Consider the following 14332-nt stretch of genomic DNA (forward strand, 5'->3'; position numbering starts at 1 on the left):
TTCTAGTTAAAATAAAAAAAAATTGACAGTGAAGTGTACAAAAGTTCGATTTTGACAAAAAGGGTATAAGGCAGGTTTGTGATGTCCCCTATGAAAATAGTGTATGATGGCTTTAAACCAACATTACAAATGAAAATGTCTTCTAAAAAAAAAGATCCAAGCAACTTGCTTGTTGGAAAAACTTCACCCAAGTGTTATTTGCCAGTGACAATTTCAAGGGAATATTGAACAAATTGGGCAGAACATTGGTGTATATCCTATGTAATCCCAATTAAAATAGACTCGCAGGTGTGAACCTTTGTTACCTGTGACTGGCATTGTCAGCTCTTATGCCCTCTCGCCGGGCTCTGCAAACATCTGACTTCCCATCAAGGGGAGGCTGGAATAGTCACCATCTGGAGGAGGGTGTTTGGCCTGAGGACACAAAACAATGACATGAAAATACAAGTCAGGGGAAAACAATGTGATGACGCTTGCCAAAACTGCCCTGCCGCGTCTTTTGTAGTGTACGGGAGACATTTCATTTTCTGTGCACTCATTCCTATTTTCGGCCTTCAAATCCTGATGACACACGAATGTTTTCATTCCCCATGGATGTGACAGAATGCAACATGTTCAAGTTGATGGTTCATGTAAACTTTTCTGTTTGTTCCCTAGCGTACGTGTTCCCGGCCTTCGTTTCGTATCTATTCAGACTGTACCGCTGGTTGAAGACAACAGAGATAAATATGCATTTCTCTCGATGGCTGTTTTGACCTTGGTTCACACTTTTAGCGCAAGTAATACAAGCCACATTATAGTAACTGCTGCCAGTGAAGGTAACCACTGCTGCTTCTAGATCTGTGTGTCAGCACCATTGCCGAACTGAGCTATTAATAGAAAGCACTGTGTGTCTCAGGTTAAAGCAGTCTTTGTGTTCTGTGGTTTCTGCTGTGTGGGCTGCGAGTTTGTGACCAGGGGTGTTTGGTATGAGGAAAGTGGCAGGTGCAGCTTTTTGCTGGGACTAGCTCATCTGTTTTGCACTTATGCTCTTTTGCAGGAACAATCGCTAAGATACAAAATACATTTATTTTGAAACGCCCAAAATGCACATTTTACCACACTTTTAAACCATCGCATAATTATTACGGCTCATAACCCCACAAGTGTCAGTTTCGATTTCAAAAACGTGAAGGTAATTCACCATTTTATCTCATTACACGTGGTTAAAGAGTTGCCTGAGAGGAGAAGGATGTTTAAAACAGATAAGGCCTCGCTGTTTTACTCACGCACACTCCTCCAGTGTTTTGTGCTACTTTATAGAGTCTTTATCACATCTCATCTCCTTGCTTGGATGCACCACAAACCTCTCACTCTTACGGTTTAACCAGCCACAGTCGAGGACGCACACGCCTGCTCTACCAGCTCTCTTTCCATCAGCCTCATCAGTTTATGAAAGAAGTGTGAGGTTACAGCTGATTCTGAGAGCTGTTAAAACCTTTCTTAAACCTTAGCCAGTAGCTATGTATGATCAGGAGATAATGGGCGCACATAAATTTGAAGAAACAGTTCACCTAACCATTTCAAATTCGATCTCAATTTACTCATCATTTGTAATCTCTATGAGTTTCTTTTCATCCGTGGCCCACACAAGTTCTGTTAAACTTCACCTTTGGTCTTCCACAGAAAAAACAAAAACCAAACACTGTCAGAAAAATGGGCAAATATGTTCCTTAGTTGTAACTGGGGCGGTACCCTTTCACATTTGCACCTAAACAGTTCATATTGGTACTTTAGAGGTAGGGGAGAGCAGGGCACAACCTAACGCTTTTTGGTTTTGTCTCAATCATTCAAAAAATGAGTTTGATTAATTATATTTTTACACAAGCATCACACACATCTTGCTACAAATTAACATTTTGTTTGTTTCTAGTACTTACCATTCTTGGACAATTACACCAAACATAACAGAAGCAAAACGTTACAACTTACCCCCCTATAGGTGGGGTTAATTGTAACAGGCGGGGGGTAAGTTGTAACACTTGCTAAAAATTAAGTTTGCAGGGAAATATTTCAATACTATTTTGTCTATATACTTGAAGTGGATATTGTTTATATATCTGTCTATAATAGATAGGTATCCACACTGTATTCATTCATCCAGCCCTTTTCTAACAATAGTTCAATTATGAATGTCTAAATATGTCAGAAAAAGCATCACAATTTTTTTTATATGCGACCCAGTCTGTAATAACCGTACTACAGTTTCAAAATCAAATTATGAGATAATGAGCATCAAAGTCTGTTTTTAGCCATTTATTTCATTTTATTTTCAATCTTTGATGTGACCTTATTCAATCAATATTAAAAATATGAACAAAAATAAATTTGACACACGATTTTTAATAAGACAGCCAGCAATTATTCGTGTGTAGCCTATTTAAAACAACGGCAAGAATTACGCTAACATTAGCGGTTTTCATATTGTAAGTGCTGAGGGGTTCGTTGTAACACAGCGTTACAATTAACCCCGGTGGGTGAAAATATAAATATATGCCCACCAAAAAAGTTGCTAAGAGCTGCAGACATATCTCAAAACGATATGTTTTAGTCAATAAGACACTGATTAATATGACATAGCATTGGATTTGGTATCGTACACCATAGATATAAAGGCTAGATGTCACGCCCGCGCTGCTGGCCAATTGAGTGGAACGTCCGCATTTTGGCAGCCATCTTACCACAGGGCGCTCGCTGACTCGTAGCATTGAGTTTTAATGATGCAGGTACTTTTAAATGACCATAACTTTTTTACCGATGTTCAAACGGTTTGGTTTGTTATAAACGTCAAAGATGTACCTATGACACTGCATACTTATAATAAAAATAAATAAAAAATTCATGAAACATGTTAAAGCATCCAGAATTATAGCCACGTTAATAACGTTTGTAAAAAACCAAACCTGTTGAAAATCGGTAGAAAATTTTGCAAGTTAAGGTAATTTAAATGTACCTGCACCATTAAACTCAATGCTACGAGTGAGCGAGCTGTCTGAGGTAAGATGGCCGCCAGGTGATGATATTAGAGACTCCGCCGTAAGACATCTAGGCTTTATACATATCTATAACCTCTTTCACACAGTAATTCTGGTAAATTACCATGAATTTACCAGAATGAATTTACCAGTAAATACAAAAATGTGCTGTTCACACACGCAGTGGCGTTCCGTTATTTTACCAGTAAGACATCATTCACACATCAGTATCAAAATACCGGTAAATTCGTTGAGAAAGCGGAAGTACCTGTAGCACGCGGCGAGCTCAGTGTTGTAAACAATCCACGTCGTTCATATCTACGGTCCATATTTTGCTGTTTTCACGTCTGTGGTAAACAGTCGCGAAGTTGCTCATGACCAAACAACATTGAATGAGACGACGTCAAACCGAAAATGCGTTTTTAACAACACTACTGTTTGCACATTAGGCTTCACAGCGGGCGTGCTAAGGACGTCGGCAATTCGGCGGTAAGCTGTTTTAAACAACTTTTGTGAAGAAATGTGGATGTAAACTTCAGGTGTGCTCAACTTTCAAGCAGCATGTGTGTGGAAAACGTCCGTAAACAGTGCGGGGGTAAACGCGTCATCTGTATTAAAGCGCCATGATTGGCCCGAAGCTGTCAGCACGGTCTGACGTCGTCCGTTCTAAATGCCGGTAATCCTATAATTTTCGTTCGCGCTTACCGGTAAATTACTGGTAATCTTACAACCTGTCTTACTGGTAAATTGGGAGCACTGATTTACCGGAAAGGTTCTGTTCACACATGATCTGTTAACTGCAATTTACCAGTAAATTACCAGTAAAGACTGTATGTGTGAAAGGGACTTATGTCTTACACACCTAACTTAAAGGAACAGTATGTAGGATTGTGGCCAAAACTGGTATTGCAATCACAAAACTTGTGGCTAAAGCTGGTACTGCAATCACACAACTGGTGGCCGATACACAACATGACAACATAAACATCAGTTGAGGGCTGCAACTCCACTTTTTAAATGACAATATCCTGGCCAGACCACTGTTGTCAGTGATATAAGTATTTGAAATGAAAATTATTTCTTAATGTCTAGTGACAGATCAGGGCCATTTTATGAATAATTGATATACATTTCTTACATACTGTTCCTTTAAAAACCGAAAAAAACATATGATGAAAAAATCTACTTACATGCCACCAAAACACTTTTCATCAATAACTCTCTGGAATAACATTATACATTTTCAATAATTTGCGGGAGATTGTCTTTTGGCAGCATGAAAAAATACTGGAAAAACAAAACGCCCAACCTTGTGCAACAATGTAAACACTCCGTGTTACAACTAACCCCGCATTAGTTTTTGCCCCGTGCACACGATACCAACGTGGGCATAAGAGTGTACATATGTATACATGTATACATATCTATACCTACACCCTGTTTTTAAAGGGTACTACCCCGCGACCAGTTCTGACATTTTTCTGACAGTGTATGGGATATTTTAGGTGAACTGTTTCTTTAAGAAAAAACATCACTGGATTTCAGCTATAGGTCAATGAATGGGTGGAAAGCAGTTGCTTGTGCTTTTCTAGCTGTTAAACAACATGTGTTTTTTTGGCTATTGATCACCTTCGCGTGTCTGTTTCAGTCGCTCCCCATCCACTTATTGATTCATTTAAATTGATTTCATATTGATTTTGTGATGTAATCTATTAGCTGCTCATGTTTCTGCTAGATGCTTTTAAATGATCGACTGAAATGAGCTGCAGGCCAAACGAGGGCAAGAATAATGAATGGTAGAGATAGCGAAAACGAAACGAACGATGAAACAAAATGGAAGTGCCACGAAAGTACTGAGAAAGAAAACGGGGAAGGTCATGAAGCAGTCCTGAAACTGTTCATGATGAGTCACATTTAAATGTAAGCAGATGATTATCATTCAAATCATTTTGATGTGACTATTTAAATATGTCAAAGTGAAACACAACGACAACACTAAAACACTGCTTTATGGAAATCAAAATCAAACGGACTACACTGCACTCTCAGAAGTAAGGGTACAAAAGCTGTTACTGGGATCGTTCCCCTTAAAAGCTCCTAATATGTAGGCTACATCTGGGTACTAATATGCACTCCTTAAGTACAAAGATGTACTTTCTGTACATTTCTTTTGAGAGTGTAGGTTACACCAATCATTTGTCATAAAAGGCTAAAAATAAAGCTAAATTAAATGACTCTTTATAGATCAAGTTAAAAAATATTATGTCCATTTTGAGGCCATCAGTTTTAAAGTGGGATTTGTAAATGTAAAGAGAGCAATTTTGTATTTACATACATTTGCTCACCCTTCAGCAGCCCATGGGGTTACATTAGATGTTTGAAAGGTTGAGCGCCTAATGCAATAATAAAACAATTAGTCAAAAGCACTTGTCTTTGTCATTGTCTGAATTATGCAGATGGTGCAATCTGTATCTCTCTCGTGAGCTGCTATGAACTTGAATTAAACTCAAGGGTATATCCTACTCTCTAAACTGGCCGGCCGGGGGATGAAAACAATCGAGGTGACGTCTTTTACACACGCTGACGTTTATCACGGAGCGTTGACTGGTGGTAATGTGTTTAGACGCAGGATCACTGGTGTTGGGTTGGGGGACTGAGCTTGTCCTGCTAAATCAGCACAACTTTAATTTCATTGATTGACTGCAGAGGACATCTTAACTGTATGATGTTATTATAGAGAGAAAGGAATGTAGTTATCTTCAGTTATATAATCTGTATAGCAGAAATATCAAACTTATATTTTTAAATGCAAACAGATACAAATGTTTTTTTTTTATATTTGTTAAGTGTATATAATATATACAGTATTGTGCAAAAGTCTTAGGCCAGTAAGACCACCATGCCAGAATTAGATATGTTGTTTTTGCAATGTTATAGTGATCATATATAATTGTTTCTCAGTCTCTTTAATAGAATACATCCATAATATACAGGAAATGTGTATATAGTATTAAAACTGTATAAAAATGTAAACTGAAGTGTCAAGTTTTTAGGGGAAACTTCTCTTCCACTTGAGCAATAGCAGGAAACTGCAGGATCTCTTAAACCTAAATAAAAAAATTTATGTGAAAGTCTTTTTACGTCATTCTGCTCAAAAATGCTCAAGATGTGTTTCGTGCCAAATGACGTCACAAAACACAGAAGATGCCTAAAGAAGACATTTAGACATTTTTTTTGTCTGACAGTGCAGTTGAAGATGCATTTGCCCCTAAATTCATCTTCATATTTGTAATATATTTCCCTTTTTTCAATAAAAAAATGTAATACAATAACATATCTTATTTTTACTTTTCACTATATAAAGTAAAAAGCTGGATCAACTTAAAAAACACTTAAAAACACTATATTTTTTTACCTGAAGTGAAATTTTAAAATGAAAAACATTTTTAAGTGTTACTAGTTGAGGTTTTTTTTAAGTTTAACTTTTTAGTGTATAAATAAAATAATAAAACAAAATGATTTAATAAAAATGTCATGCATACATCATTTAGTATAGTGTTTCTGTGCCTTAGTAGATTTAACAAAGATGAAACAAGTAAACTGTATTTAAAAAATTTAATTATTGTATTTTTAATCAAAATTTGAGTTAAAATAACATAAAAAATGAATAATTTGTGTAATTCTAAATTAACACTTTATTGAGTAAATTCAGCCTCATTTTATCATGTATAATCCACTTAAATTTGTATGAAGGAAATTAACTTAATAATTTTGTGTTGAAACTACATAAATTATTTTAGAAAACATAGCTAACAGTAGACTCGTAGTTCCCAGCATGCTTTCCATGGGACTGCATTTGGACAGTGAAATTTAAATTTAAATGCTATTTTATGTGTTTTTAACTAAAAAGAAAGACTTTTAGTGTATAATGTTCATTTATCTTCGAGATTTATAAGAGTTTTTGTTTTATCTTTGAGTTTTGTAGTTACCATTGTTCAGAAGAATGGTGCTTGTGCATTGACTGCATACTGAAGTATGTCGTGCTTTACAGCTGCCCAAAACTAAACTGGGTGCGCGCTTTGATTGAATAAACAATTTGTGCCCTCATCTCATAGAAAGATAAAGTCTAAATCAATGTTTATGGAAACAACAACAAACCATAAAAAGTTACCTGTACCAAGAAAAGTAAATTAAACTGAACTATTAGTTAACTCAACTTAATTTTGTTGCGTTTGTATTAAGTAATATTACAGTGTTTTTTATACTTAAAAAAGGCTACAAGTTGACTCAACTTAAAACATCATATGCAGCCAACTTGCCTCAAATTTTATAAGTTAGATGTAGATAACAGTGCAACTAAAAGTGTATTGTTGGACAAAATTTTAAACATTACTTAAAATACATACAAAAACTCAATTATACATCAAGATAACCGTATTCTTAGTTTTCCACTATCATAAACATTTGATAAATAGTTAGTATATATTTTTTTCACATGTGGGCTATTGTTTCGCTAATTAGATTTTTTTTGGCATCATCAGTACATGGTTATTATGTATACAACAATGGACATTACAGACAGTTCTAATCATGTGACTGTCAAACATACAGTTTTCTCACACCACAAGAGATCTTTCTGCAGACTCAGTGCTTTGTTTATCAGCTGTATTTATACACTTCTTCTTTATGGTGGCTTGACAGCAGGGAGTGGCACGCCACTCTTCTCTGTATCCGTTTGTTATGGAGGTAACAGAATGGAGTTTTTCCCAGACTTATATTTCTTTAGGTCCTTATAAAAGAAAGCAATGCTTGTTTACATTGCACATGCAAAAAGAGGCACATTTGCATGAATTTGCTAGTAAAACCGCCAAGATGAAGAGGTGGCGACACTTACGAGCAGACACTTGTATCCTGTCACATTTGCACATGCGACAGAGGTTTTCACTGGCTGACCGTAAAATGGAGTGCGATGAGTGCAAGAAGTACGATACAATTTAGTGTAGATTTTTAAAAGAAGGACTAGGCTTTCGTATGCACTGTATGAGCAGCGTCTCGGTATGGAAAGACAAATGATGGATAAACAGATAAGTTGGCTTATCACTATGAGGGAGGTTGAGATGTCACTTTCTCGCCTTCTGTGGGAAGGTGTGCATCTTCACCTTTCCACCAGGTATGAAGGTCAGACATCAAAGACAAGGTTGAGTGGAAAGAGACTTACAACCCCTGTGTGTGTGAGTGGAGAAAAAAACATTTGACAGTTACTCCAACTGTGTGAAAACTGTGAACTTTTTCGACTATGGCCACTTTAACCCTGTGAAGTGTAAATGAATAAACAAACAAAAAATAGTAATACAATTCATTAAAATTACATTTTATACTCTCATATTTTATTTATTTTGTTTACAAACAATGTACAAATGTGCTTTTCATGCAGAACAATTTAAATTTTTTTATTTTTTTATTTTTAACAAACCTAAAAGGGACGAGCCCAGACGTTGAGTTAAATTAACCCAGAAAGTGTTTCAATTTGACCCAACAATGGGTTAAATTGAAATCCAACGGGCTGAGTTCATGCCTTTTTTGACCAAATGCTTGCTTAAAAATAGCCCAGCATTTTTTGGGAGTGTGGAATAAAACAGCAGACCTTGTCTTGTAAAACAAATTTTATAGCGAACACATCATTTATCCACATTTATCCACTATTACAACCCTGTATCATGAAATTACATACCTATAGTCAAGTAAATTTGTAAGTCTTATGCGTTTATACAGTTTTCTGCCTTTTTGCGTGAACATGTGACGCATTTGTGTTTACGTGTCTCTGTCACATATTTGATACTCAACTGTTTTGTCCTTTTTTTAAACCATTGTCGTTTGGGTTTAGGGTTAGATTTGATGTTTGCGTTAGAATGTCACTTTAAGTATTGGTTTATACCTTTATTTCATGATTTACTTTTTTATATATTATGATTTTTAAACCATTGTCGCCTGGCATTAGGGTTAGAGATGGGTTTGGGATGTCATTTTATGTAAATCTAACCCTAAACTGAAGCGACAATGGTAAGAAAATAGGACAAAACAGTTGAGTAACAAATACGTGACAGTGAGACGTAAACAGAAATGCGTGACATGTTCACGCAAAAAGGCGGAAAACCATGTCAATGTCACTCATAAGACTCACAAATGTACGTGACTATAAGTACGTAATTTTGTGATACTGGGTTGGCTATTAAGTACACACAGAAATAAATCACAAAAACAATATGAAGTGATATGTGCATTTTTCTTTTTCCTTTTAAGTATGCATTAACCAATGAGTATTAAAATTGTTTATGCTTAGTTTAAAATCTGTTTAAAATATTTTAAGTTTTACTTTTTTGGTAAGGAATTTTATATTTTAAGAATAAAAGGGTCTGAGACAAGGGTAAAACAATACAAGGCATTTAATTAAACATATATAATTATGCAATGCCATGAAAGAACCATTTTTGGCTGTATGGTTCCACATTGTAAAAACATGCTACAATGCTGCATGCAAGTTTAATTTAATTGGTAATGCAAGTCAATTGAACTTACTAATTTAAGTTTTTGATTAGTTGACATAACTTTTAAATAAGTTAAAATTATTAACTTAATTTGTTAAGTTAAAGTATAACAAAAAACATCTGTTGATATTACTTTTTTAAAGTGCATAAAGAACCTTTCTGTTTCACAAAAGCTACTTTGTGGTAGGAAAATGATATAAAAAGGTAAGAAATAAATTATTCTTTTAAGAACCTTTGACTGAAATGGTTCTTATGGCATTGCTGTAAAGAAACTTTTTGTAAACTTTTTTTAAGGCACAATAAAGTTTTAATGTTACCGTCCTATAACTAGAAAAAGTTGAAAACTGCTTTAAAAGTTTTAACTGCTTGAAGCTGATAAAAAATAATGATGGACAATTATTGTGTAGCTAGGTTTAAGCAAACCAGAATAACATCATCCGTCATCTTTGTCTTTTAATACTTAATCTTCATTAAATAATTGTTTTTGTGGTCATATTGTAGTAACGAAACACATTTACATAATGCAGTTTTTTTTATGGGAAACGATAATGCCGATAAATGTTTGTGGTTCGCAGCGTTGCTGTAAAATGTTACCTCAAATTAACACATTATTTTGAACTTCCTCATTCTGTTGATGCTCAAAAGCCAAAGTGAGAGTGTCAAATGCTCTCGGTGAAGAAAGTGCTGACAGGCAAGCTCAACATTAGATGGTAAGGCCTGATAACACCTTTAGGAGCGAGATCCCTATTCGCCAACTGTGGGAAAGCTTGCATTTACTGTCCCCCATGTCCTTCAGCCATCATGGTCCTGTTACAAGCAGGTTTAAGATTGGACACAGACAAAAAAGCCAAAACACAGGGATGGAGGAGATTACGCTTGCAGTGATCTTTGTTCTGCCAAACAAAAACTTTGAACATTTTTTTGCTCAAAATTTATAAAGTTAACAAATGTATTATTTGGTACACTGTCAAAAGTGGTCAAATAGCTGTCTATTTAAAAAGTACACATTTGAACGTAAAAATTCATATTTAAATGTAATATTAAAGTAAATGTTTTTGACTATATTGTATATATTTTAGGCTGTCACAGTTTTTTAAATGATCATTGTTTAACTAATATTGATTGTAATGTAATGTTTTAATATTGTGTGCACCTGCCAGGGGACTGCAGATGGACTTGCTAACTCTGGTACAAAACATATTTTCGCAAGATTAATGTGTTTTGTACATTGTCCCTGACAAATAAATGAAATAAATAAATATTAGTACCTCATACTGGTTCCAAAGAGTACCTCAAATATACATATTATATCTTCAAACCTTGGTCCTAAATCTGTACCTAAATAATGTAGTTCAGTGGTTCTCAACCTTTATCTCTTCAAGGCCCACAACAATATTTGAATGCCCCCCTTTAACTCACTTCTTTCCAAATAAAATTAAATAGAAATTGGAATGACTAGACAGATGTATTTTCGCTACTAAAATGGCCAAAAATAAGAAACTTGTTTAAGCGTATTTAAATGCTTGCTTTGTCCAATTTGTCCAGTGATCTTGAGAACCCCTTCGAATTCTGCTGAGGGCCCCCTGGTTGGGAAACACTGTTTATACTAGGACCTTTATAAAAGGGTACTTCCCCATGCAGTGACAACTTGGTACCATTTTTTGGGACCAATTCAATCTGACAGTGTAGCAATACCACCCCATTCCTATCCGATTTAATGTTTTGATGGCAGAACACACAAACTTTTTTTTAAACAATACAATCGACGAGAGCTATAATATCTGCTGCTATGTGCGCACATCCACACATTTTGCTTTGCTATACAGTCGTTCAGGCACTGTCATTTACTCCATTACACCATGAATAACTCCATGTTCCTCTACTAAATTTGACCCCACCTATACTATATTAAGACAGATTTAAAGCATGGTGAAAGTCTGTCTTCTATGAAAGCATTCGTCAGCATCTGTTCCACTGAATAGTGACACACATGACTCTCTCTCAAGATGATTGGCTAAGACTGACCGAGGGTTACGCGTGCTACAGTGTCCGTATGAAGCACAACTACAGACTCGATTGAGGTTAATAAACAATAATTTCGGCAAAAACCTCGCCATACACTCTTAAATATAAAGGTGCCAGAGAAGAACCATGATAGGCTGGTTCCACAAAGAACCAAGAGCATTAGGGGAAAAAATGGTTCTTCTATAGCATTGCTGCACCTTTATTAGCACCTTAACCTAGTGCGTAACTTTTCATATCCTAAATTCAAGACTGTAACTTATTTTTTTACATTAACAGTCATAAAATGTTTAGAATTTCTTTGTTTGTGGTTATATAATAAAAGTCTTCACGTCAGTCTTTGACTAAGGGACGATCTGCTGAGTTTGACAGGCCAGTTTAATCCAGTGTTTTAGGATGGTTAAAGGACAAGTGAATCAGTGCCAGAGGTCTGGGAGAGAGGGAAGTCAAAGTGTAGGAGGAAGCTAGAATTCTTCTTAGCGGGTCATGTGGATTTTGTGTGCTCATGAAATGTTGTCATCAGCTCTGACGCACAAAAAATGACCAGCAGCTGCTTATCTAAAATACATTCCATCGTAATGTATAAAATTTTTTGCAATCATCCACATAATCTTAAAATTCTATTTATTAAATCACAACTTATTAATATACACAAAAAATGCTGAGTTGGGTAATGGTTGGGTAAAATATAGACAGACCAAACAGGATTTATATTGAACTATTCTTGGTTGTAAAATATGAACAATATTTTATATGCATTGACACAACACAGCATTTTTAAAAGTTTAATGCCGAATTTAACCCAATTTAAATTAAATCAGCCTTGACATCTGTAAATCCTATACGAAGCACTGTGTGTTGTGATAGTAAAATCACAGTCTCTACAACTGAAAAGGAGCCCATTAGTTCAATGATTTGTAGTGCTTGTGAAACAATAAATCACAATGAATCACAATTCCTCTGCTAACTGTCATAGCTCCGAACGCAGTAACAAGTGGACATCCTGAACGGAAACCACGAACCCCACCGCCACATTGCATTCCTTCACTTCATGTCCCCTCACTCTTGAGCAGTCACATGACCAGACCCCTATTTAGGAAGTGAAAGAGGAAGCTCCATATATCCCCATCCATCCTCACTGCCACACGGCTGCTGCTGGTCACGTGAAGGGTGCGAGAGAGAGAGAACATCGGTATTATCCACACTAGAAAACAGCCTGAAAGCAGGAACAGACCAGTTCTGACCAGTCAAGTTCTGGTTGAGAGAACAAGCATGTTTTCCTGGAGAATATTTAGCAGTCTCACTAAAAAGTTGCTCGGGTCACTGTAGTGCAACTACACAGAACTACAAGTAATCTTTGTTTTTAAATATATATTACAAATACCTAAATCATATATGGTATCCGAAATATAGTGGTATTCGAAAACATTGTAATAACTCTGTAATGTTATTAAGTGACTTTCGATCAAAGTCACGTTATTTATAATAAAGCAATAAATGTGTGTATTTAATGACATTTAATACGTTTTGAATCTGGCACATCCATTTATCCACTCCAATAAAAATATTTAGTCACAACAACACTGTTTATTATTCTGAATTTGATCAGTCAATAATATTTCAGTGATGCATGAAGCAGACACCTTGTGTAAAGTGCTGACTAAATGCCCCCTCCCCTCTCCACAAGCAAAAGCAGATTATATATCTCAGTTTCATCCGACCTTTGAGGCAATTTTAAATGTATAAACATCATTGCATTTTAGTCAGGCCAAATTTTCTAATTTGATGCAATACAAACAAAATCCAATAGACATCAATATAGTGCAAAATGATATAGATAAAGAAAAGAGGACTATGAATGTGACTTTTTTAAGAAGGTGATATGCCTGATTTGTCAGAAAATAAAGAACTGCCGTTTTCAAAGACTACAACCATTTAGTCCATTGTTTTTGACACGTTTGTTTTCATGGTGATGGAAATTACATCTATCTGACATCATCTCTGGATTATCATTAGCATTTATTATCACATATCATTATAAAACACATTAATTTGCTAACTGTATAAAAACATAATTTAAATCAACTTTATTTTCTGAAATCACTGTAAAAAAAATGCAGAATCAAGTTAACACAACTTGGTTATGCAAGTCAATTCGACCTACTATTTTAAATTTTGACTAAACTTATAAAAACAAGCAACTTACTTTATTAAGTTAAATTAACATAAATGTAATTTTAACAATGTTGATTATAGGATTTTTACAGTGTATTTATTTTAAAACAACATGATTATGAAAGGTGCTATACAATTTTTTTATGAATTTTATTGAATATGCAAAATTTATCTAGCAAAGCACTTGAGGTAATTTGATAACTGTACATATGGCTCACAATGGATATGACACGAGAACTGTTTTTTGCAATGCCAAATGTTTCACTCATGTTTTTAAAACACGTTACATGTTTTTTTTTTCAAAATTGTACATTACTTATCCATTTTTATATTTGTATGCACAAGGTTAGAAATGCAGGTATTTGAGGTGTTTTTTATATAAAAATGTGTTCATAAAACATGGTAGATATGGTACAATGAACGGCATGTCAACATATATAATTGAAATCAATAAAGATAGCTTTTTTGTTTATCCAAAGTGACTTATCGTGCATTACAAAGCATAAATTTTTTATCAGCATGTTTTTTCACCGAGTTCAAACTAACGCAATGCTCTACCACTGAGCTATACAGGAG

The 14332-nt window shown here is 35.1% G+C and overlaps 1 long non-coding RNA gene across 1 annotated transcript in view; it reads right to left on the reverse strand.

Moving 5' to 3' along the window:
• Positions 1-14332, reverse strand: part of LOC129427804 (uncharacterized) — a 24978-nt gene continuing 10646 nt past the window's right edge. The window contains exon 3 of the long non-coding RNA XR_008638739.2: positions 1-414. This is a non-coding gene — a long non-coding RNA (uncharacterized lncRNA). The remainder of the gene's footprint in view (positions 415-14332) is intronic.

This window comes from Misgurnus anguillicaudatus, chromosome 14, assembly GCF_027580225.2.
Source record: "Misgurnus anguillicaudatus chromosome 14, ASM2758022v2, whole genome shotgun sequence".
NCBI lineage: Eukaryota > Metazoa > Chordata > Actinopteri > Cypriniformes > Cobitidae > Misgurnus > Misgurnus anguillicaudatus.